Source organism: Oncorhynchus clarkii, chromosome 6 (assembly GCF_045791955.1).
Source record: "Oncorhynchus clarkii lewisi isolate Uvic-CL-2024 chromosome 6, UVic_Ocla_1.0, whole genome shotgun sequence".
Lineage (NCBI taxonomy): Eukaryota > Metazoa > Chordata > Actinopteri > Salmoniformes > Salmonidae > Oncorhynchus > Oncorhynchus clarkii.
In genome coordinates, this window is record NC_092152.1 from 73866505 (window position 1) to 73890412 (window position 23908).

Genomic DNA, 23908 nt, shown 5'->3' on the forward strand with positions numbered 1-23908 from the left:
ATTTGGATAGTGGGATATTGGGGAAGTATAATTGGTCAGGTACAGTACCAATGTTGCTGTTTTGCGGCATTTTGTTTTAATATGTGGCTGGTCTACTTTAAAAGGGAGCAGAGTTTTTGGTCAGAATATAATGCAAACAAACACCTCTTTGTTAATGTGTCAACAACCCCTCGCTGAAATGTCTGGTATGTCAACATCTGATTGCAGTTCCACAACTAACCTGTAGATGGTGGCATTACTCGACTCTTCACAGCTGGCACCTTCATACTGCATTTAGACCTTTTCTTCAGCGTCAGTCAATGTAGTCAGACCCCTTGACTTTATCCACATTGTTACATTACAGCCTGATTCTAAAATTAATTAAATTCCCCCCCCCCCCCCTCAATCTACACACAATACCCCATAATGACAAAGCAAAAACTGAAATGACATTTACATAAGTAATCAGACCCTTTACTCAGTACTTTGTTGATGCACCTTTGGCTGTGATTTACAGCCTCGAGTCTGCTTGGGTATGACGCTACAAGCTTAGCACACCTGTATTTGGGTAATATCTCCCATATTCTCTGCAGATCCTCTCAAGCTCTGTCAAGTTGGATGGGGAGAGTCTTGCACAGCTATTTTCAGGTCTGTGCAGAGTTTTTTTTGATTGGGTTCAAGTCTGGGCTCTGGCTGGGCCACTTAAGGACATTGAGACTTGTCCCGAAGCCACTTCTATGGTGTTTTGGCTGTGTGCTTAGGGACTTTGTCCTGTTGGTAGGAACCTTCGCCCCAGTCTGAGGTTCTGAGCATTCTGGAGCAGGTTTTCATCAAGGATCTTTGTTCTTTGCTCTGTTCATCTTTCCCTCGATCCTGAGTAGTGTCCCTGCCGCTGAAAAACATCCCCACAACATGATGCTGCCACCACCATGCTTCCCCGTAGGGAGGGTGCCAGGTTTCCTCCAGACGTGATGCTTGGTATTCAGGCCAAAGAGTTCAATCTTGGTTTCATCAGACCAGAGAATCTTGTTTCTCATGGTCAGAGTACTTTAGGTGCCTTTTGACAGCCCCCTTGGAGATTGCCATGTGCCTTTTACTGAGTGGCTTCCGTCTGGCCACTACCATGAAGGCCTGATTTGGTGGAGTGCTGCGGAGATGGTTGTCCTTGTGGAAGGTTTTCCCATCTCCACACAGGAACTCTGTCAGAGAGACTTGGGTTCTTGGTCACCTCCCTGACCAATGCCCTTCTCCCCTGCTTGCTCTGTTTGGTTGGAAGAGACTTCTTCCATATAATGGAGACCACTGTGTTCTTTGGGACATTCAATGCTGCAAAAATGTTTTTGTAACCTTCCCCAGATCTGTGCCTGGACACAATCCTGTCTTGGAGCTCGACGGACAATTCCTTCGACCTCATGGCTTGGTTTTCCCTCTGACATCCACTGTCAGACGTTATATAGACAGGTGTGCCTTTCCAATCATTTGAATTTATCTCAGGTGGACTCCCAAGTTGTAGAAACATGAAGGGTGATCAATGGAAACAGGATGCACCGGAGCTCAATTTTGAGTCTCATAGCGAAGGGTCTGAATAATTATGTAAATAAGGTATGTTTTATTTTTTATAAATTTGCAAAAATGTCTCAACCTTTTTTGCTTTGATATTATGGGGTATTTTGTGTTGATTTTCGTTTTAAACATCCAATTTAGAATAAGTCTAACTTTAGAAAATGTGGATAAAGTCATTTCCGAATGCACTGTCTGTGCATTAGATAACCACTGTTTCCATAACCACAACAGGTTTGTTGTTGCCCTTGACAACTCATTGAGGGCTTGATGGGAATGGGGGATACCGAGTCAGTTGTACAACAATGCATTTAACCCAACCCTTCTGAATCTGAGAGGTGCGGGGCCTGCCATAAGCGACATCCACGTCTTCGGCACCCGGGGAACAGTGAGATAACTGCCTTGCTCAGGGGCAGATTGGCAGATGTTTACATTGTCAGCTCGGGGATTCAATCCACCAACCTTTCGGTTACTGGCCCAAAGCTCTAACCACTAGGCTACCTGCCTGATGATCAGTTGAATCAGGTGTGCTTGTCCAGGGTTACAATAAAAAGGGTTACTGTTGGGGCTACTGGAGAACCAGGGTTGTGAAACACAAGATGATCCACTGGCTGTAATTACATTTATACACATAATAGGAATGTCTAATTTGAGCTATTACTATTTTAGCAAATATGTTAGACAACATATTTGGGCGTTTTTAGATGGTTAAAAAATATTGTCTTGGAAAAGTACAGTTTGGACCTAAATGCAGTCTATCTGTGAATTTGATTTGACACTTAGGAAACACAAGTCAGGGAACACCCAATGACTTATCTGTGCCGTCACAATCTGTAATCATATCTTCTCACTGCAAGTACTTCAACAAAACTGTATCGACTCATCCAAATTGTAGTTTCTACAGCTATTCAAACCCATGCAATAAAACCCACAGTACAATAATTGAAACTCCTGGACGTCCTAAGGTATATTGCTGCTCCCTGGTGCTTTATTCCTGCACCCCTAACAGGAAGGAAGCGGTAACAGAAGGTAAGTAATACCGCCATTAGTAGGAAAATTTGCAAAACCACTGGGGGAACAGACAAATGTACTTAAACCAATAGATGTAAAGACAATCACGCAAGCAACACTAATCTGGGGAGTCACGTGGGCTGCGTTTATACAGGCAGCATAATTCTGATAGAAATTGAAAAATATATTGATGTGATTTTTCAAAATACCAATGAGTGGAAAAATAAACTGGGCTGCGTGTATAAACACAGCACATGTCTTCCCTGACAGGTGTTGCTTGCTTTATCTAGTCAGTGGTTTAAGTATATATTTTTTATTTGATTGGAAAAGTGTTCACGCAGCACAGAAGACGAAGTGCAATGCTGCTATGTAGACTGGCAGTAGATGTCCCTCACTACCACGATGAGCTGTATTTCACACAGTGAGACGCATTTGATTGATATTCCCCCAGTTGTTACATAATTGTGCAACTCATAAGCGCCTAACAATCAGTTGATCCATGAGAGGGGAATGGCTGGGGCAAAACCGATATAACTATCTTCTGTTCGCTCTTCATGTGGGTGTGAGTACACCGTAGAATCTTGATGAACATCTTTTCCGCATTCAAAAGCAAGCCCTCAAGAGCGCACGGGGACCCAGAGAACATTTCGCTCGCAGTGGAATTACAATTTAACTGCAGTGGACAAGAGAAGAATTCGTCCACTACGAAGTCGTCTCTAGAATACGTTCATTCTATATTTCGAGTCTACCGGTATACGTTTTCCTTCAAACAGGTAAGACGCATTCTTAATTTGGGTTTGCCCAAGTGATAATACGATGTAAACTACTGAGGAATGTTCTCTTTGTGGTAGGCTACCCCAGTGTAAAAAAGTTGTCACATTTTCTGAGCATACATTTAGGTGGCGCATTTCAAATTATATTTTTCTATGTTGTCTATCCGTGTTACAATGTTGGTTTTTAATGTGGCCTACAAATCCCACCACATATCGCAGTCTCACCTTCGCTTTACGTAAGTACTAAATAGAGAGGTAGTACATTGTGGGAGGCAACCAGTCGTTCTAGTGCAGGGCTTCCCAATTCCGGCCCTTCTGGTTTTCATCCTCCAAGTCAGGACTCATTCAGACCTGAGACACCAGGTGAGTGCAATTAACAACCAGGTAGAAACAAACATCAGAAGTGTTTCGGCCCTCCAGGACCGGAATTGGGCAGCCGTGGTCTGAAGAGCAGAGACTAGTAAAATCGTATCCCTTTTGAAGACGGTTGAATCAACTTTCCCTTGTCATCTTTTTAATTGGGGACCTACCTTTTTGTTTTGTAGCGCATTATAAAACATATTTGCTCAAGTACACATCTAACAATCTATTCAACCTAAAATCATTTTTGGATTTGCCAAATGGTAGCCTTAATTATTATTATACACATATTTATCAAAATATAGGGGACCAGATCTGTAGTGTCTGACTACATGTCCATCTAAAAACGATCCCATTAATTAGGAAATAATAAAGGCTGTTTTTATAGATATGCAGCAGTATCTCTTTTAAGAGTGGGGTTTCTACGGTTTTTCCCCATATATTTCCCCTTTCAGCTTATCAGGTTTCCTTTGCTTCTCAGTGGCCTGTCCATGGGAGATAAGCAGGATGAATCTTCCCCTTATTCCATACAAAAACAGGAAATCTGAAAGCCTCCAATGTGTTTCGTCACATAATAATACCATATTATGTTACAATTAGAAATAGTGAGTGGTGTGCCTTGATTTGCCCATATGGTGAGTGGTGTGCATTGATTTGCCCATATGATTTGCCCATATGGATTTAACTCATAAGATGTTTAAATTGTTGGAAGAATGAAAAAGAACATCTGAGGTTCTCCCTCTTAGTAGGCTACCAAGCAGTCTAATCATGAGATTGAGCAAGGTTTATTTTTATGGAAAAGAGCCTAGCTTAAAAAATATTCAATTTACTGGGGGTGTAAGTAGGGCATTCCCTAACCCATGTTTCTAGACCGAGTATTTATCTCAAACTAGCAGTAGAACATATTATATGCAATTCACCACACAAGGGAAATGATCCGGACTGAGGATGGTTCTGTTCGGGTTGTGCCAATGCCCCATTCTGACCTAAGTTGAAGGCACTACAGTCTGCAGTGGCCTGCTGTTACACCCAGCTGTGCGGCAAAGGATGAGACAAGATATTGCCGTCTTTTTTGTCATGTTCACTGTAACTTGCAAACGCCTGTTTAAATCCACCTTCATGCATAGCCATGATTGTTTTCCCCCAATTGAATTACATGGAAAAAAGATAACATGTCAGCCCTGCTTATTGTTTACCAAATTTAATTAGTTTGTAGATGCAAACGGTGCATTCCGAATCAAAACTATCCGACCAAAGCATTGCCGAACAGGCACATGTCGGTAATTGCGTTGTACGGTGGGATAATAAAGCTGCTTGTAGACTACTAAACCCAAGGTATTGAAGCCATTTCAATGACTCTTATGTCAAACAGCTCCGTCTGCGCTAGCAAAGAAGAACCATCTGCATATAGATGTCACCAGTGCATACATTGGGGTTTGTATATGCTATGTGTATCATTTGGCTGATTACATCACTAACCCATTGTCATTTTGACTCAGTGGAGAAATGTAAGCACCTGCCAGCACTAAATACATACAGACAGACACATTGAGGCAGGGGCCTGCTGCTCATGGGTCAGTGTTTAGTGTCCTCGTAGTAGAGCAGTCAGATCAGTCTAAACAGTGAAGTATTTTAACGTTTTCCATTGATGTAATTATCTATTGTGTTCTCTCCGTAATGTGTTGTCTACTGCTCTGCGGTAGTTATGGAAAGGCTGGTACTTTGATAGATTTGACAGTTTGACGAGTTGGGACGGAGCAGAGCAGGCCTCAGTACTACACTGAGGAACACGTCTACACTGGCTGGACAGATGCCAGGTTTTCCATCCTCATTGAGAGTTTTGTGTTGAATCTCTAATCATTGTTTTGCCTGAGTTGTTTTTCCTACATCGTGGGGTGTTTGTCCTGTATGGCTCTGTCTGATCCTGTTTGTTTGCGTGCCGGACCATATTGCAGACAAATATTCTGATTTGTCAGCAATTATTAACTTCCCTAAAATCCTTAACTTTTAGGGGCCTGATTTTAAAGGGGAATAAATATATTCAACAGTTTAGCCGTTGAATCCACTGGATCGGAGGAAGAAATATATTCAACTGGGTCATGGAACCTACAGTATGGGTGAAGACACGATGAGGAACATGCTGTATGCAGCGCCATGTTGAATTCAACATCTTTCCATTGGTGGTAAAGACAGTACAGACAGTGAAGATATACAGGCAGTTACAACAGGAAGTGAAAGTGTCTGTTTGCAGGTTCTCTTGAGAACGGGGATCACCACAATCTGTCAGAGCCACCCCCACGTAGTGGAACATGTACACACACTCTCCCCTACTAGCTCTCCTGTGTGGACGACTAGTGCCACTCCTCCTGGATGCTCCATTTGCTTTAGTGCTCCCTCTGCTTCTGTACATCAGTGTTTCACAGAGAGTTTACTTTGTGTGTTTCAATTAATAAAATAATGAAAGTTTAGCCTCCGAGCAGATACTGGCATGATGATGATTTGGCCGGCCCCTGCCTGATCCTCTCTCTTATCGCTTTTGGGTGGGGTCCAGACATATCTACCTCTCCCTAGTGCTAAATACTTCCTTCCTGTATCTCCTGGGGAAGAATTTGTGCCCCCCTACCAACGCCCCCTAGCTGGAGCACTGTTTACACAAACAATCAGACCGAAACACACACAATTGATAAAGGTCTCTTGTCCTCCGTCTCAATATGCCCATCTCCTTCGATTGCCCCCCCCCCCCCACCTCTTGGTTGACATGAGGAGACTTCAGTGTGGCCAGTGTGCTAATCCCTGGGAACACACAATAAGGACTAATCTGACTCATTAACTCTGCAGGGCCTCCAGCCAAGGCCTTCTACTAATCCTGCTGCACCATAGCCCTCACCCCAACCACCCATCCATCATGATCATACTGTGCGCATGCAACACAGACTGGCAGAATGTTATGCACTCTCAGTGAGATATGAAAATGGACTAAAAACAATGGGTTTATTCGTTCAAAACAAAGTTTCTAGGTAAGTAATGACATTTATGTAGCAGACGTATTGTTGTTTTGGTAGAGGATTTATTCCTCTATGTTATGTCTGGTTGTAAAAAATGATTTAGGAGAGGGTTGGATGTAGGTAGGCTATAACTGTGCATTTAGCTTTCCATTGCTGTTGAATGCTTTAACGCAGAACGTGTTTGATCTATTTGCTGTGTGCCGCTTGGCAAGTCGTGTTCACCATACCTGTTCCCTTCAACATAGCTGTGAGGTCAAAGGAGCATTGGGTGGACATGACCTTTTGGGTGAAGTCCCCCTGTTGTCACTCCCAGGATATCCGCCTCTTTTGTGTTCTGTAAGCATAGGAAGTTTACCCCCTGAAAAAGATGGGCATGAGGACGACATTATTGCGAGCAAAGTTCCTCCGAAGCAGCTAGGGGATAAAAGAGACCATTCTATATGATCATCTACATACTAACCTTAGGCTGTTCTTAACTCCTCTGTTATAAAAGGCCCAACTTGACCATTTACCTTTGTCACAGACATGCACTAATATAATGTGTTCTGTGGGAGGATTGACTTTGTTTCCATTAAATCAATCACATTACCTGTAGGTCACAACATGTCACTGTTGACCTGTTGAAGTTCTAGTATCATTATGTACATCAAGTGTTATTTGTTTTATTTAAATTTGAAGGTATGCCCTTTTTATATACAAATGAGTCCAGCTAACAGTAATACTGTGTATTATGAAAACATTTTGGTCATTTTACCAGACACTCTTATCCAGAGGAACTTACAGTAAGTAGTTAGTACATATATTCTTTGTACTGGTCCCCTGTGGGAATCGAACCCACAACACTGGCTTTGCAAGCGCAATGCTCTACCAACTGAGCCACATTGCAAACATTTGTATCATTACTGGCATACTGTGAGCTGGCACACTGACTAGGATATAGCTCATTGCTCAGCCAAGAGTCAGGACACTACAGACAGTTGGCCGTCTGTCTGACTCAGCCTGTCTGTCTGACTCAGCCTACCATTATCACCGCTGTTGTTGCATCAGGACAGACTGAGCCTCTAGTCTGCTACTCTATAGTCTTACTACCTCTATTCCTCAGTCAGCTACTCTACAGTCAATGACACTCTTATTACAGCCCAGAACACCTGCAGTCAGACTGTGCTTTGTGTGCTGTACCACTACCTACCCAGCATGTGCATTAGTTGCTAGCCAGGCAGTCTTCACACCTCATTTAAATGATGATTATCAGACCACTGGATGTGATTCTTTTTTAAATTGAACCTTTATTTAACTAGGCAAGTGACTTAAGAGCAAATTCTTATTTACAATGACGATCTACAGGGGAACAGTGGGTTAAGTGCCTTGTTCAGGGGCAGAACAACAGATTTCTTTTACCTTGTCAGCTCGGGGATTCGATCTAGTAACCTTTTCGGTTACTGGCCCAATTCTCTAACCACTAGGCTACCTGCCACCGCAAACATAGAGATGGGAAACTAGATGGAAGGGTTGACCTCCTTCATCTATTCCCAGTATATGCCTTGGTTGTGCAGTACAGGGGTATGGTAGCTGAGTTTGGTTGTCATATGATTTTGGGCTGTGACTCCAGTAGTCAACTTGGATAATCGTTGAGTGCACTAATCACCACCAAACCCAAATCAAACAGGCTAATTTCCCCCGTGTCACATAAAACGTTGACAACATCTCTTGAGATGTGAACAAAAGAGACTTCAGTACAGACCCTAGGACACAGACGTGACCAGGTGGTCTGGCTAATTGCCTGGATCCATACGAGAAGTCTGTATATAAGGAGTTGCTGAGTGTTATGTATTGAAGGAATGCCAGGCACCGGCCTTAAGATCTCTGGCTCACTCTGAATGTCATTGCTGTGCTCTCACACGCTGATGGACAAGTCTGAGGGAGCTGTTACTCATTAGTTTACCTCAGGACAGACTTGTCATGTGGTCTTTTTAACTGTCAGAAATGGTTCAACTTTCATAGTCTGTCAATAATATTGAGTTAGATTTCCTCAAAAGGCCATCAGCTGTACACTGAACTAAAATATAAACGCAACATGTAAAGTGCTGGTCCCATGTTTCACGAGCTGAAATAAAAGATCCCAGAAATGTTTCATATGCACAAAAGATTATTTTTCATTTTGTGCAAACATTTGTTTACATCCCTGTTAGTGAGCATTTCTCCTTTGCTAGACCGGTGTGGCATATCAAGAAGCTGATTAAACTGCATGATCATTACACAGGTGCACATTGTGCTGGGGACAATTAAAGGCCACTCTATTTTTGTCATGCAACACAATGCCACAGATGTCTCAAGTTTTGAGAGAGCATGCAATTGGCATGCTGACTGCAGGAATGTCCACCAGAGATGTTTCCAGAGAATTTAATGTTAATTTGTCTACGATGGTGTATTTCCCTTTTTTGCGAAAAAACTCATTCTGATTAGCTGGGCCTATGCCCACCAATGGCTGTGCCCCTGCCCAGTCATGTGAAATCCATAGATTTGGGCCTAATTCATATTTTTCAATTGACTGATTTCCTTCTATGAACTGTAACTCAGCAAAATCTCTGAAATCATGTGCGTGTTGCGTTTGTAGTTTGTATACAGTGCCTTTGGAAAGTATTTAAACCCCTTGACCTTTTCCACATTTTAAGTTACAGCCTTATTCTAAAATTGATTAAATAAATAAAAATCCTTAGCAATCTACACAGAATACCCCATAATGACAAAGTGAAAACAGGTTTTTAGACATTTTTGCAAATGTATTAAAAATAAAAACAGATACCTTATTTACATAAGTATTCAGACCCTTTGCTATGAGACTCGAAATCGAGCTCAGGTGCATCCTGTTTCCAATGATCATCCTTATGATGTTTCTACAACTCGATTGGAGTCCACCTGCAGTAAAGTCTATTGATTGGACATTATTTGGAAAGGCACACACCTGTCTATATAAGGTCCCACAGTTGACAGAGCAAAAACCAAGCCACGAGGTCGAAGGAATTGTCCATAGAGATCCGAGACAGGATTGTGTAGAGGCACAGATCTGGGGAAGGGTACCAAACATTTTCTGTAGACTTGAAGTTCCCTAGGAACACAGTAGCCTCCATCATTCTTAAATGGAAGAAGATTGGAACCACCAAGACTATTCCTAGAGCTAGCTGCCCGGCCAAACTGAGCAATCGAGGGAGAAGGGCTTTAGTCGGGGAGGTGACCAAGACCCCGATGGTCCCTTTAACAGAGCTTTAGAGTTTCTCTGTGGAGATGGGAGAACCTTCCAGAAGGACAACCATCTCTGCAGCACTCTACCAATCAGGCCTTTATGGTAGTGGCAAGATGGAAGCCACTCCTCAGTAAAAGGCACATGACAGCCCGCTTAGAGTTTGCCAAAAGGCACCTAAATACTCTCTGACTATGAGAAACAAGATTCTCTGGTCTGATGAAACTAAGATTAAACTCTTTGTCCCAAATGCCAAGCGTCACGTCTGGAGGAAATCTGGCACCATCCCTACGGTGAAGAATGGTGGTGGCAGCATCATGCTGTGGGGATGTTATTCAGCAGCAGGGACTGGGAGAATAGTCAGGATTGAGGGAAAGATGATCGGAGCAAAGTACAGAGAGATCCTTGATGAATACCTGCTCTAGAGTGCTCAGGACCTCAGACTGGGGTGAAGGTTCACCTTCCAACAGGGCAATGACCCTAAGCACACAGCCAAGACAACGCAGGAGTGGCTTCAGGACAAGTCTCTGAATGTCCTTGAGTGGCCCAGCCAGAGCCCAGACTTGAACAAGATCAAACATCACTGGAGAGACTTGGAAATAGCTGTGCAGCATGCTTCCCATCCAACCTGACAGAGATTGTGAGGATCTGCAGAGAAGAATGGGAGATCTCCCCAAATACAGGTGTGCCAAGCTTGTAGCGTCATACCCAAGAAGACTCAACACTGTTCGCTGCCAAAGGTGATTCAACAAAGTGAATACATATATATATATATATACATATATAGTTATTTAAAAAAATATGTTTTTATTGAATATCCGAAACATACAATATATTTGCAGTGAAGCCGCTCAACAACTACATCATACCAGTCATCCAACAGACTCCCATTCAGAGTGACACACAGAAGCATCCAGGGTCAATACTCTGCTCGAGAACACGTTGACAGATCTCCCACCAGGCCAAAAAACGTGAACCCGAACGAACGAACCCTCCAAGATCCCCCCCCCCCCCCCCCTGTCCCTCAGCTGTCCCTCAACCATTTGTGATCCCTCCCACAGTCCCTCCCACCAAGAAGAAAATACCCCCCCCCCCCCCCCCCCCCCCCAATGCACCAACAACAAAGAGAATGAACTCAAGAGAACAAGAAAACACTAAATAACAATGCAAAAACTGTTATTAAAAAAATCACTACATTTAGAACAAAGGACAACTAAAATGATAACAGCAATGCCAACTGTATATGTTTGGGTGCATGTCTGGCACTATTACATGTACAGTTGAAGTCTGTAGTTTACATACACCTTAGCCAAATACATTTAAACTCAGTTTTTCACAATTCCTGACATTTAATCAGAGTAAAAATCCCCTGTCTTACGTAAGTTAGGATCATCACTTTATTTTAAGAATGTGAAATGTCAGAATAATAGCAAAGAATGATTGAAATAAATCAGTTTTTATTTCTTTCATAACATTCCCAGTGGGTCAGAAGTTTACATACACTCAATTAGTATTTGGTAGCATTGCCTTTAAATTGTTTAACTTGGGTCAAACATTGTGGGTAGCCTTCTACAAGCTTCCCACAATAAGTTGGGTGCATTTTGGCCCATTCCTCCTGACAGAGCTGGTGTAACTGAGTCAGGTTTGTAGGCCTCCTTCCTCGCACACGCTTTTTCACAAATTTTCTATAGGATTGAGGTCAGGGCTTTGTGATGGCTACTCCAATAACTTGACTTTGTTGTCCTTAAGCTATTTCGCCACAACTTTGGAAGTATGCTTGGGGTCATTGTCCATTAGAAGACCCATTTGCGACCAAACTCTAACTTCCTGACTGATATGTTGCTTCAATATATCCATTTTCCGCCCTCATGATGCCATCTATTTTGAAGTACACCAGTCCCTCCTAAAGCAATACACCCCCACAACATGCTGCTGCCACCCCCGTGCTTCACGTTTGGGATGGTATTCTTCGGCTTGCAAGCCTCCCCATTTTTCCTTCAAACATAATGATGGTTATTATGGCCAAACAGTTCTACTTTTGTTTCATCAGACCAGAGGACATTTCTCCAAAAAGTACGTTCTTTGTCCCGATGTAGGATATAGGACTCGTTTTACTGTGGATATAGATACTTTTGTACCTGTTTCCTCCAGCATCTTCACAAGGTCCTTTGCTGCTGTTCTGGGATTGATTTGCACTTTTCGCACCAAAGTACGTTCATCTCTAGGAGACAGAACACGTCTCCTTCCTGAGCGGTATTACGGCTGCGTGGTCCCATGGTTTTTATACTTGCGTGCTATTGTTTGTACAGATGAACTTGGTACCTTCAGGTGTTTTGGAAATTGCTCCCAAGGATGAACCAGACTTGTGGAGGTCTACAATTCTTTTTTCTGAGGTCTTGGCTGATTTTCCTTTGATTTTCCCATGATGTCAAGCAAAGAGGCACTGAGTTTGAAGGTAGGCCTTGAAATACATCCACAGGTACACCTCCAATTGACAAATTATGTCAATTAGCCTGTCAGAAGTTTCTAAAGTCATGACATAATTTACTTGAATTTTCTAAGCTGTTTAAAGGCACAGTTAACATAGTGTATGTAAACTTCTGACCCACTGGAATTGTGATACAGTGAATCATGAGTGAAAATAGTCTGTCGGGAAACAATTGTTGGAAAAATTACTTGTCATGCACAAAGTAGATGTCCTAACCGACTTGCCAAAACTATAGTTTTTTAACAAGAAATATGTGGAGTTGTTGAAAAACTAGTTTTAATGGCTCCAACCTAAGTGTATGTAAATTTCCGACTTCAACTGTATATGATACTGAAAAAATTCAGTTATAAATAATTTAGTGTTAGTTAGAAATAAATTGTCCTCCAGTAAACTGATTAAATTTATAATATCCCCGCCACGTGGAAAATCTATGAGTTGTGTGAATGCCAATTAGATGATGATCCGATTGCATTCTGGCTCAGAATAGCTGTCCATCTATAAAGAGTTTGTCCACATTGAGAAAGGCACACTTACCCTTCTCCCTTTGTTGCCTTTGTTCCGGATACAGTCTTTTACGACGTTCGTTTATCTCCCTTGCAAATTGGTCATTGAGACCGAATTTGGTCCCTTTAAGCTCCCTTCCTCTGCTTTTGATTAGCTCCTTTTGTTGGTAGTGTTCAAATTTTGCAATGATCGGTCAGGGACCCTTGGTCTTGTCGCTGTGTCTGTGTACTCTGTGGAAAGCCACCTTGTTTACAGTTTCTATAGGAAGTTTCAAGGCGGATAGCAAGAATTCTCGGACCCCCCCCCCCTCTGGATTATTGGATGCGTCCTCATGAATCCCAGAAAAAAAAGATTTTCACGCATGCTACGACTTTGTCTAGTAGCAACTCCATCATCCTGTTTTCCCTGAGTAGACAATCCATGTTGGAATCGTGGATTTTTACCTTGGCTGTGAGTGCTTGTTTTCTCCTTGGAACGTGAGAATTTTACTCTGGCTAAACTCCAAACTCCCCCTCAGCCCTGCTACCTCCACACACAACTTTTCCAGTGTTGCATGGATTCCAGCCAGAGCACTAGCCTCTACTTCAACGGTAAGTAAATCGTCCGTGTCTGTAGATTAATCTGTTTTTCTTTTTTTTTGTGGGTTAAAGTTTTTGTTGGGTTAAAGTTATTTTTTTGAGGTAGCCGGATCTTTCCATGATGGAGTATGTTGTTCCTCCATAGCGTAAAACTGTTGGTACTAGTCGATTTCCCTCAGGATCTCCTTACTGCAACCAGTTGTTTTACGAAAAGATAATGAGTCTTTTCCACAACGCTGACAGGTGTATGTAGTACAGCCAGCTAGCACTCACGGAATCCACGCAAAAAAATGGAACACAATCTTGCAGTCCCAACTGTAAAGGCTAACCGCATCGTGGAATCCTTAGCAATGAAACTTTAGTTCTGATTAAAATCGATTTAATGGAGAAAAAAAAGTAATATAAACAACACACCGAGTGTAGTCCATACAATGTTCTGTTGCACCCTGCACCCTGATGACGTACTGCTCGGATGGAATACTTATGTAAATGTCATATTTCAGTTTTTTAGCAAAAATGTCTAAACCCGTTTTTGCTTTGTCATTATGGGGTTATTGTGTGTAGACTGATGAGGAGGGGGGAGGGGCAATTTAATACATTTTAGAATATGGCTGTAACGTAACAAAATGTGGAAAAAGTCAAGGAGTCTGAATACTTTCTGACAGCACTGTAAATTAGTTAAATTCCCCTAAAGCAGACCCACAGTTGGAGGGTGTGCTTTCTTTTCAACACTTTCAAACAAGTCGTGACCAGATTAGTTTGCATGTGCCAGTTTTTCTTTTCCAATAGGCTTTAGATTTAAATGTTTTACAAAAAGATTAAATCAAAGTTTATTTGTCGCGTACACAGATTTGCAGATGCTATTGCAGATGCAGCGAAATGCTTGTTTTTAGCCCCACATTTTTGCATGTAAAAGTGTGTAGCATTGAAATATGCAGTGTAGCAGCTGTTAGATACAGATTTCATCCAGCTAGCATTACCCTGAGCCCCTCTGTCTCAGGCTGCAGTTCTGAGCACCGGCAGTCTCTTTTGAAGAGCAGAGGACACTCCCACTCAGGCTTATACGCCCCCAAGGCAGTTTCACTATTTGAATCCTATAGACTAAAAACCATATGTGCTTTTCAGAAGAAAAAAAATATAGACTTGATGAATCGTTATAAGAAGTATGGCAAGGAGGTATGAAATTAAAAACTTGCATGCATAATTGTGTCGTCACACTTCTCTTTCAATCTTTCAATAATTAGACTTGATGTGGTATACACATTCCAAAAAGGATAAATATTTGACCGTATCATAATTTTTGTAAAGTAACATAAATGGGTCTTTGTTGCAAGGGCTCATTTGTTTCTCCCGTTTGAAATGGATGGGTGTTATAGTGATGTGGTGCTTGGAGTACTCCATCCCATCAGTGGAGAAAGTGCTCTTCACGTTATTGTCCAGTTAATTGTTCCATTTCCAGGAAACCACTGGTAGCCCTTGTGAAACCACTCATCAGAATCCACCATCATGGGGCTGGGCAATAAAACATTCCAACGTGAACTCACACTCCCTAAATGTTGGGATGGATTAAATTCCACAGTCCGTGTGCAATTGGCTACAAATACTTCTACATATGCTCTAGAGATGACAACTCAATGCATGTGTGTAAGTAGTCTGAGTCACTGTGTGCGTGCTTCTGCCTAGCGTATGATTGTGGGTGTGTGTCTCTGTGTGGGGGTTATTCTCTTTTTCGATCCCATTATTTTTTTGCGTTCTTTATGCTTGCGGCTCAAGGACATTGTGTTATGCCTATGACGGCACCCTACCTGGATAAGTGCCATTTGACGATTCCAAGCTGTTCACAGCTCACCTAGCTACAGTATTTTAGCTGGGTATCCTTTTTATCAAAGACAATGCCATTTGAGGATTAGTCAGAGTTGGAACAAATAAGTATGAATAAGTGGAGTGACTTCATCGGCATTACTGTCCTATTGGAACAGAGGATTAGAGGGTGCGGTCCTTGGTTTGGTGAGTGTTTATCTGAATACTTTGCTAATATGGAAGTACAATGCATTTGAAGAGAGGTTGTTGAGGACCTGTTTGGCTGAATAGTGAGGAACACAGTGACCCTAAACTGGAGGAGGCAGGAAGGGATGCAGGGTTTGGATAGACTTTGGCTGGTCTATTGTTTTGAGAAGACCGCACCACAGTGAGCGAATGGATGCTTTTGTGTTTTGCCCTGCGAGCAACTGGATCCTCTAGATGTGGCCGCCACCCCACATATCATCCTTTTATCATGCTGTCAGTCACACAAGGACCAGGACTGTCATCAATTGTATGTGATGCACTGGCCTCTACCTGACAGTGGAGAGATGAGAAGAGCATTGATTTCAGATGAGGTCAGAGGTGAATTGGACATCTTCATGTAATACATTACTCATCAAGCCAACTAAGTATGTTCTGTCTTCCAGCTCAGGGATTCCCAAACTCGGTCCTGGGGCCCACCCTGGGTGCACTTTCTGTTTTTTGCTCTAGCACTACATAAATAATCAAAGCTTGATGATGAGTTGGTTATTTGAATCAGCTGTGTAGTGCTAGGGCAAAAACCAAAACGTGCACCTGGGGGGCCCCAGGACTGAATTTGGGGAAACCCTGTTCCAGCTGACAAAGCACAACCTTTAGCTATAAAAATGCCCTTGCTATTTTGAATCCCCTGGCCTATGGTCGATCCCCTTTTCAAGGTATGAGTGATCTAGGTTCCTTGACCTGGAGTTCTAAGCTTATTGTAAACCTCTGGAGTTCTAAGCCTATTGCAACATAGTTGGTGGACTGAACTGAAAATTACATCAAATCAAACTTTTATTTGTCACATGCGCCGAATACAAGTGTAGACTACCGTGAAATGCTTGCTTACAAGCCCTTAACCAACAGTGCAGTTCAAGAAAAGAAAATATTTACCAAGTAGGCTAAAATAAAAAGTAACAATAAAAAGTAACACAATAAGAATAACGAGGCAATATACAGGGGGCACCGGTACAGAGTCAGTGTGCAGGGGTACAGGCTAGTTGAGGTAATCTGTACATGTAGGTGGGGGCGAAGTGCCTATGCATAGGTAACAAACAAACAGCGAGTACAGCAGTGTTCGGGGGGTGGGTGTCAATGTAAATTTCCTCTGACACCGCCTATTATATAGGTCCTGGATGGCAGGTAGCTTGGCCCCAGTGATGTACTAGGCCGTTTGTACTACCCTCTGTAGCGCCTTACGGTCAGATGCCGAGCAGTTGTCATACCAGGCGGTGATGCAACCGGTCAGGATGCTCTCGATGGTGCCGCTATAGAACCTTTTTAGGATCTGGGGACCCATGCCAAATCTTTTCAGTCTCCTAAGAGGGAAAAGGTTTTGCTTTGCCCTCTTCACGACTGTCTTGGTATGTTTGGACCATGATAGTTCGTTGGTGATGTGGACACCAAGGAACTTGAAACTCTTGACCCGCTCCACTACAGCCCCGTTGATGTTAATGGGGGGCTGTTTGGCCCGCCTTTTCCTGTAGTCCACGATCAGCTCCTATGGTCCTTGTTGGATACAAAACCATAGCCTGCTTCTAACAGAGTTATCCAGAAAACAGATTCATTTATATATTTTGTGCTCCGGTAATGACATCAATCATTGCTTTCAATGACAATTTGTCAAAGACTGAGGCTGACTGACGCTTCCCTTCTTGAAGATGTCCTTGCCCTGTTGTCAGGGAAATGAATCACGGTTGCCAAGGAAATGAGACTGTGTGTGGTTGACTACGGTGTTGACTAAGGTTCGCCTTGACAAGACTATTTTGATGCAAAAGTAGACCCACATGCTTGGATGCAGTGTGCAAAAGCCATCAGGATTCATTTGGAGATCCATTTGTCCCATTGTTAGCTGATTTATGCATGTGAATTAGTGGCTTTATTGACACTTCCACTCTGTAATACACTTAACCATGTCTCTGTTGTTTGCTTCTGAATGCAAGAATAAGTGGGGTTAATCAGTTCCGTGTGTGTGTGAGGAAAAAGAGTGGGAATGAGAGACCGAGAAAGGGGAAATTAAGTTTGCTCTACCTTGGTTGCCTTTGCTGTTGTCTGGTTTTCTATGTTCTTATATTAGAGGCATTTAAAGGCTGTCAGAACCACTGCCGGGTAATCCACAGGTGGTTGAGAGACGGGGGTGCGCGCATGTTATTACGACTCATACAGTACCAGCATAGCTCAGAATCTTTCCATGACATCACTCCTACTGTAGGCATGGTTTTCATTCCAAACAAGCCATTCTTGTGAGAGGTGATACAATTAGGAAAGAGGACTATAACAACTGTATCGAGAGTAATGTATGCTTCTGCTCTGGTGTGTAAATTAATGCCATGAGAAGGATAATACCTTCTTTCTAAAAAAGGAGAAACTGCTAAATGGCATAGAACCCTCAAATTAAAATCTGAACTTCGAAGCTTGTTCCACTGCTCCCCCCCCCCCCCCCCCCCCCCATTCTTCCCTTCTAATCAGGCACTGGGACACCAGGTGCATGCAATTAATTATCAGATAGAATAGAAAACCAGCAGGCTCCGGACCTCGTAGGGTAAGAGTTGTGTACTCCTGGCATAGAATAATGGCTCTTGGTGTGCAGTTTTCAAGTCAGTGTCCTGTTTTTAATTAGACACATCTGTGTAGTGAAAGAGTAAGTGAGCATGTGTGTTGTTTTCTAACACCAGCCGGTAAGTAAACCAGTGAAGGTTCTGGACAATGGAGCTGTGGAATCCAGTGAAAGGAGGAAATTCCTGTGGCGTTCAGGCTGAACGATCTTCCATCCTCTGAGACTTAGCTGCTTTTAAAGTCAGCTCGGTTGCTCATTGATATACTGTTGCCTATTTCCTGGAAACATGTTTCATTGGTGTCCTAGCCTCTAGGGATTTAACAGCACCCAGTCAAGATCATACAACTGAAATGAGTCATTACCATGTTGATATGGTACACTACTAGAAGTAACACTTGGCGTGTACACTTCACACTTGTATGATTTTGACTGAGAAACACTGAGTAAGGGCATGTGGCAATGACTCGTTTTGAGGCAGAGGAGTAGGCTGCCATCTCCATTCTCCAGCCCCACAACAGTCTCTAGTACACCAGACACACCCAGCTATAGACAGTAGCCTCTCCTTTAGCTCAACTCTCTACCACAGTAGGAAACTCTCCACCAGGAAGGGTGCTGGTTGCTTCAGACATTCCTGACTGTGTGGTTGTCTTTTTTGGTCACATTCCTTGGTGAATACAGGAGGAGCTTTAAAAAAAAAACTGTAACCCTAGCTCTGCACATATGGGTTGCCCGGTGGCACAGACCAAGGGTGCGTTGAGAGCTGTGCGAGTCTCTGTGGCAACAGGACACATAAAGTAGTATAAGGCTCAAGACCTGAGAGGAAATCTGGATATATTAGTGTAGATACGAAACTCCATCCTAGGATCAAGATGTTTAGTGATAATTCACTGGGCAGGCCTCAACGAAGGACACAGATACAGACAAAGAGGCTGTGCCCTAATCAACAATGATGACAGGACTCGTGCACATTGGGGATGGGGAGGAAAGGGGGATGCATTAGGCATTAGTCTTCTCCTGGCTCCATCCACATCCACTCCAGTGGTCCTCAGAGGAGGCATTGAGTGTAATGAGAGCTCCCTGTGGTCCCTGAGCTGCTCCTGCGTCACTCCTGCTGTCTGGTTGGTTGTTCTCCGCAGCACAGCTGTAATTGAGAGCTTAACAGTGTGTACTCTCTGCTACACTCAAGGTGCATACAGAGTTGCCCTCTCCAACGTCATCTTTTGGAGCTATTGTCATCAGCAGGGGATAACAATAACTGGGTGAGGCTTAACCGTTGCTCTGTGGCCCTGCTCTCTGTGGCCCTGCTCTCTGTGGCCCTGCTCTCTGTGGCCCTGCTCTCTGTGGCCCTGCTCTCTGTGGCCCTGTCTGGAGGGTGTGTGTTGGAGTAGACTCTCTAGTCTGGTACTCAATGGCTGAGTCTGGAGGACTGGAGTTGAGCCAAGCAGCTGCTGCTAGCTTTGAGTGTTCTGGCTCTCTGGCAGACGGGGGTGACCGACGATCACTCCCTGCTGTCAAATCCCCACTACACACCCACGTCACTAAGTTTTTAAAGTCTCCCATGCTGCATACACACATAAGCTGCCATTTACACACACTCCTTTCAAACACACACACACACACACACACACACACACACATCAATGCACTGACATGTTTGGCATCAACTGGAAGTAAAGCTTCTAAGCACTGCCTCAGGCCTTCACGGTATGCTCAGAATTTTCCGATAGTGTTCTAATTTACAACACCGCATGGACTCCTCTATTTGTGCAAACAGGCAGTCTGCACCACCATTTTCAAGACTTGTTCACCTCTAAGTGGTTTCTACATCTTCAACATCTCTAAGTGGTTTCTACATCTTCAACATCTCTTAAGTGGTTTCAACATCTTAAAGAGGACACATTTTACGCCCTATGAGATCAACTTAAAGGCCACCGTGCCTGAATGACATTACTGTCTGTCTCCTTTCTGTAATAAGTCACCAGTGTCACTGCCTAGACTGCTACTGAGGTTACAAGTCAGAAATCACAATCTTTGCTCAATCCTACATATTTTAGGTGCTGCTGTGCTTTCCTGTGACCCCTAACCCCCTGTCCCTTTAACAGACCTGGGTTCAGATTAATTATATGTATTAACCCTAGATGACTTACAGGGGGGTGCTGTTTTGAAGAAACCATGCAGCCATTTTGGTACTCCTCCATTGTTAAAAAAAAAAAAAAAAAAGATTTGGGAAGCTATAGAAATGCATTTATTAATGTCTACAGACACCTTAATAAATACTTTTAAATTATATTAAGTGCCATGAACATGACAATAACAAAAACGACATATTCCTTAATATATTTTTTAGGGGTACTAATGTTATTGACCCCACTACAACAAAGAAATTCTTTAAAAATATGTAATTTATTGAATTGCTTTAGAATTCCATTAATTCCTATGGAGGACTGCTCCTTCTGGGGAGTGCCAATATGGTGGCCGGAGGCCTCAAAGCCTCTCATTGGCTATTACATATTATCCACAGTCCTGGATTTCTACACATCATTGGTTCAAATACTAAACTCAGCAAAAAAAGTAACGCCCTCTCACTGTCAACTGCGTTTATTTTCAGCAAACTTAACGTGTAAATATTTGTATGAACATAAGATTCAACAACTGAGACATAAACTGAACAAGTTCCACAGACATGACTAACATATATGGAATAATGTGTCTCTGAACAAGGGGGAGGGGTGGGGGGTAAAAAGTAGCAGTCAGTATCTGGTGTGGCCACCAGCTGCATTAAGTACTACTGTGCATCTCCTCCTCATGGACTGCACCAGATTTGCCAGTTCTTGCTGTGAGATGTTACCCCACTCTTCCACCAAGACACCTGCAAGTTCCCGGACATTTCTGGGGGGGAAGGACCCTAGCCCTCACCCTCTGATCCAACAGGTCCCAGACGTGCTCAATGGGATTGCGAGCCGGGCTCTTCTGGCCATGGCATTCCTGCCTTGCAGGAAATCACGCACAGAACGAGCAGTATGGCTGGTGGTATTGTTATGCTGGGGGGTCATGTCAGGATGAGCCTGCAGGAAGGGTACTATATGAGGGAGGAGGATGTCTTCCCTGTAACGCACAGCGTTGAGATTGCCTGCAATGACAACAAGCTCAGTCCGATGATGCTGTGACAAACCGCCCCAGACCATGACGGACCCTCCACCTCCAAATCGATCCCGCTCCAGAGTACAGGCCTTCGTGTAACGCTTATTCCATCGACATTAAACGCAAATCTGACCATCACCCCTGGTGAGACAAAACCGTGACTCATCAGTGAAGAGCACTTTTTGCCAGTCCTGTTTGGTCCAGCGACGGTGGGTTTGTGCCCATAGGCGACGTTGTTGCCGGGGATGTCTGGTGAGGACCTGCCTTACAACAGGCCTACAAGCCCTGAGTCCAGCCTCTCTCAGCCTATTGCGGACAGTCTGAGCCCTGATGGATATATTGTGCGTTCCTGGTGTAACTCGGGCAGTTGTTGTTGCCATGCTGTACCTGTCCCGAAGGTGTGATGTTCCGATCCTGTGCAGATGTTGTTTCACGTGGTCTGCCACAGCGAGGACGATCAACTGTCCGTCTTGTCTCCCTGTAGCGCTGTCTTAGGCGTCTCACAGTACGGGCATTGCAATTTCTTGCTCTGGCCACATCTGCAGTCCTCATGCCTCCTTGCAGCATGCCTAAGGCACGTTCACGCAGATGAGAAGGGACCCTGGGCATCTTTCTTTTGGTATTTTTCAGAGTCAGTAGAAAGGCCTCTTTAGTGTCCTAGGTTTTTAAAACTGTGACCTTAATTGCCTACCTTAATTGTAAGCTGTTAGTGTCTAAACGATCGTTCCACAGGTGAATGTTCATTAATTGTTTATGGTTCATTGAACAAGCATGGGAAACATTGTTTAAACCCTTTACAATGAAGATCTGTTAGTTGGATTTGTACAAATTAATTATCTTTGAAAGACAGGGTCCTGAAAAAGGGACTTCTTTTTTTGCTGAGTTTATTTAGGATATTTCAATTACTTCCAAAAACCTTTCAAAGTAAGTATTTGAATATGTTTTCTTAGAAAATATAAGTAGTTGAATATTGGCATGTATTTGAAAATACTGAAATACACAGACAAGTGTATTTTCAAGTACAAATATTTAAATTCATGCATTTAAACATGCATTATGCAGAAATCGCTCCGCCATTTATTGGTTGCTGAAATTCTAATAGCCTAATTTCAGTTTGACAAAACAATCAGTCGTTGTGTAGAGAATCATTGTACCATCTAAACCTCTGAAATATATTTTCCATAAACAATATTATAGTATTTTCAGCTGTTTGAAGCTGTTGAACAAACCCGAAAGTAAAAGATGCAAAAACAGAACTTAAGAACGGGAAGCATAGAAATAACGCTGGTCTGTTTGGTCCTAGAGTCATTTCAAATAATGTATTTGAAAATAGTTTCAAATTGTAGGCTAAAAATTCTAAAATACACCAAAAATAAGTATTACAAATACTCAAATGCATATTTATTTGAACCCAGCTCTGCCTGGTGATAAAACGTGTTTTATTCCTAGTGCTTTTCAAGCACCGAAAGACACTTGTACGATAAGCCCATCTCTCCTCACGACAAGGCACCATTTAACTGATGTGAACTGTCTGTATATGTTAAGCCCCAGAATGAGGACAGATGTGGCCATCAGACCTACCCGCAGGCAGCGTCTGCCTGACCCAGAGCCCTAAGACCCTCAGCTGCTGCTGCTCTGGAGGAATTACTGGAGGATTACATTTTTTGATTTGTGGTGAAGCTGTAATCCACTAGCCTGGCTAAACCAGACTGAAAACTACAGCGCCTGAGTGTAGCGGCGTCATAGACCTTAGGAATTGGAACACTATATTAATTTAATAGGATCTCTATGAGCGGCGTTCAGTCTACTTGAACCAGGCTAGTAGGCCTAATCCACATGCCATCTCTATTAGAGACTAAACCTCAGGACCGCCTGTGGAGAGACTGTGGGGTGGCGGGGCAATGAGAAGATGAACTGTGTGTGGAACCAGATTAAATGATGGGCCTTGTACACTAGTACTAGGAATTAAATAGTATGGTGGGATGGATGAAGTCAGTCTGTGACTCACAGGGGGAATTTTAATCCTCTGATCTAAAAGCTTTAGTCTAGTGCTACAGTAATGAACTGTTGCATCTGAACATTAGATTGATGGCAGCATTCGCAAAAAACTGAAAGTGCGAACCACTGCTTTTAATCATGGCAAGGCGACAGGAAACATTACTGAATACAAACAGTGTAGCTATTCCCTCTGCAAAGCTTCAGTATAGAGACAAAGTAGAGTCGCAATTCTACGGCTCAAACGCAAGACGAATGTGGCAGGGTCTACAGTCAATCACGGATTACAAATAGAAAACCAGCCCTGTCGCGGATATCGACGTCTTGCTCCCAGGCAAATTAAACAACTTCTTTGCTCGCCTGGTACGGCAACTGCTCCGCCCACAACCGCAAGGCTCTCCAGAGGGTTGTGCGGTCTGCACAACGCAGACCGCACAACCCTTTGTGCGGTCGGCAAACTGCCTGCCCTCCAGGACACCTACATCACCCGATGTCACAGGAAGGCCAAAAAGATCATCAAGGACAACACCCACCTGAGCCACTGCCTGTTCACCCCGCTATCATCCAGAAGGTGAGGTCAGTACAGGTGCATCCAAAGCTGGGACCGAGAGATTCTATCTCCAGGCCATCAGACCTGTTAAACAGCCATCACTAAGAACAGAGTGGCTGCTGCCAA

At 43.2% G+C, this 23908-nt stretch overlaps 1 protein-coding gene across 4 annotated transcripts in view; it reads left to right on the forward strand.

Moving 5' to 3' along the window:
- The first annotated feature begins 3003 nt into the window (after positions 1 to 3003).
- LOC139411600 (adenylate cyclase type 2-like) overlaps positions 3004 to 23908 on the forward strand; it is a 77557-nt gene continuing 56652 nt past the window's right edge. For 2 of the 4 annotated variants that reach the window (XM_071158162.1, XM_071158164.1), the window contains exon 1: positions 3163 to 3323. The gene's annotated coding sequence lies outside the window, so the exon portion shown is untranslated. Of the gene's footprint in view, positions 3324 to 23908 lie in introns of all 4 variants that reach the window. The other 2 variants (XM_071158165.1, XM_071158163.1) reach the window with 2 other exon arrangements.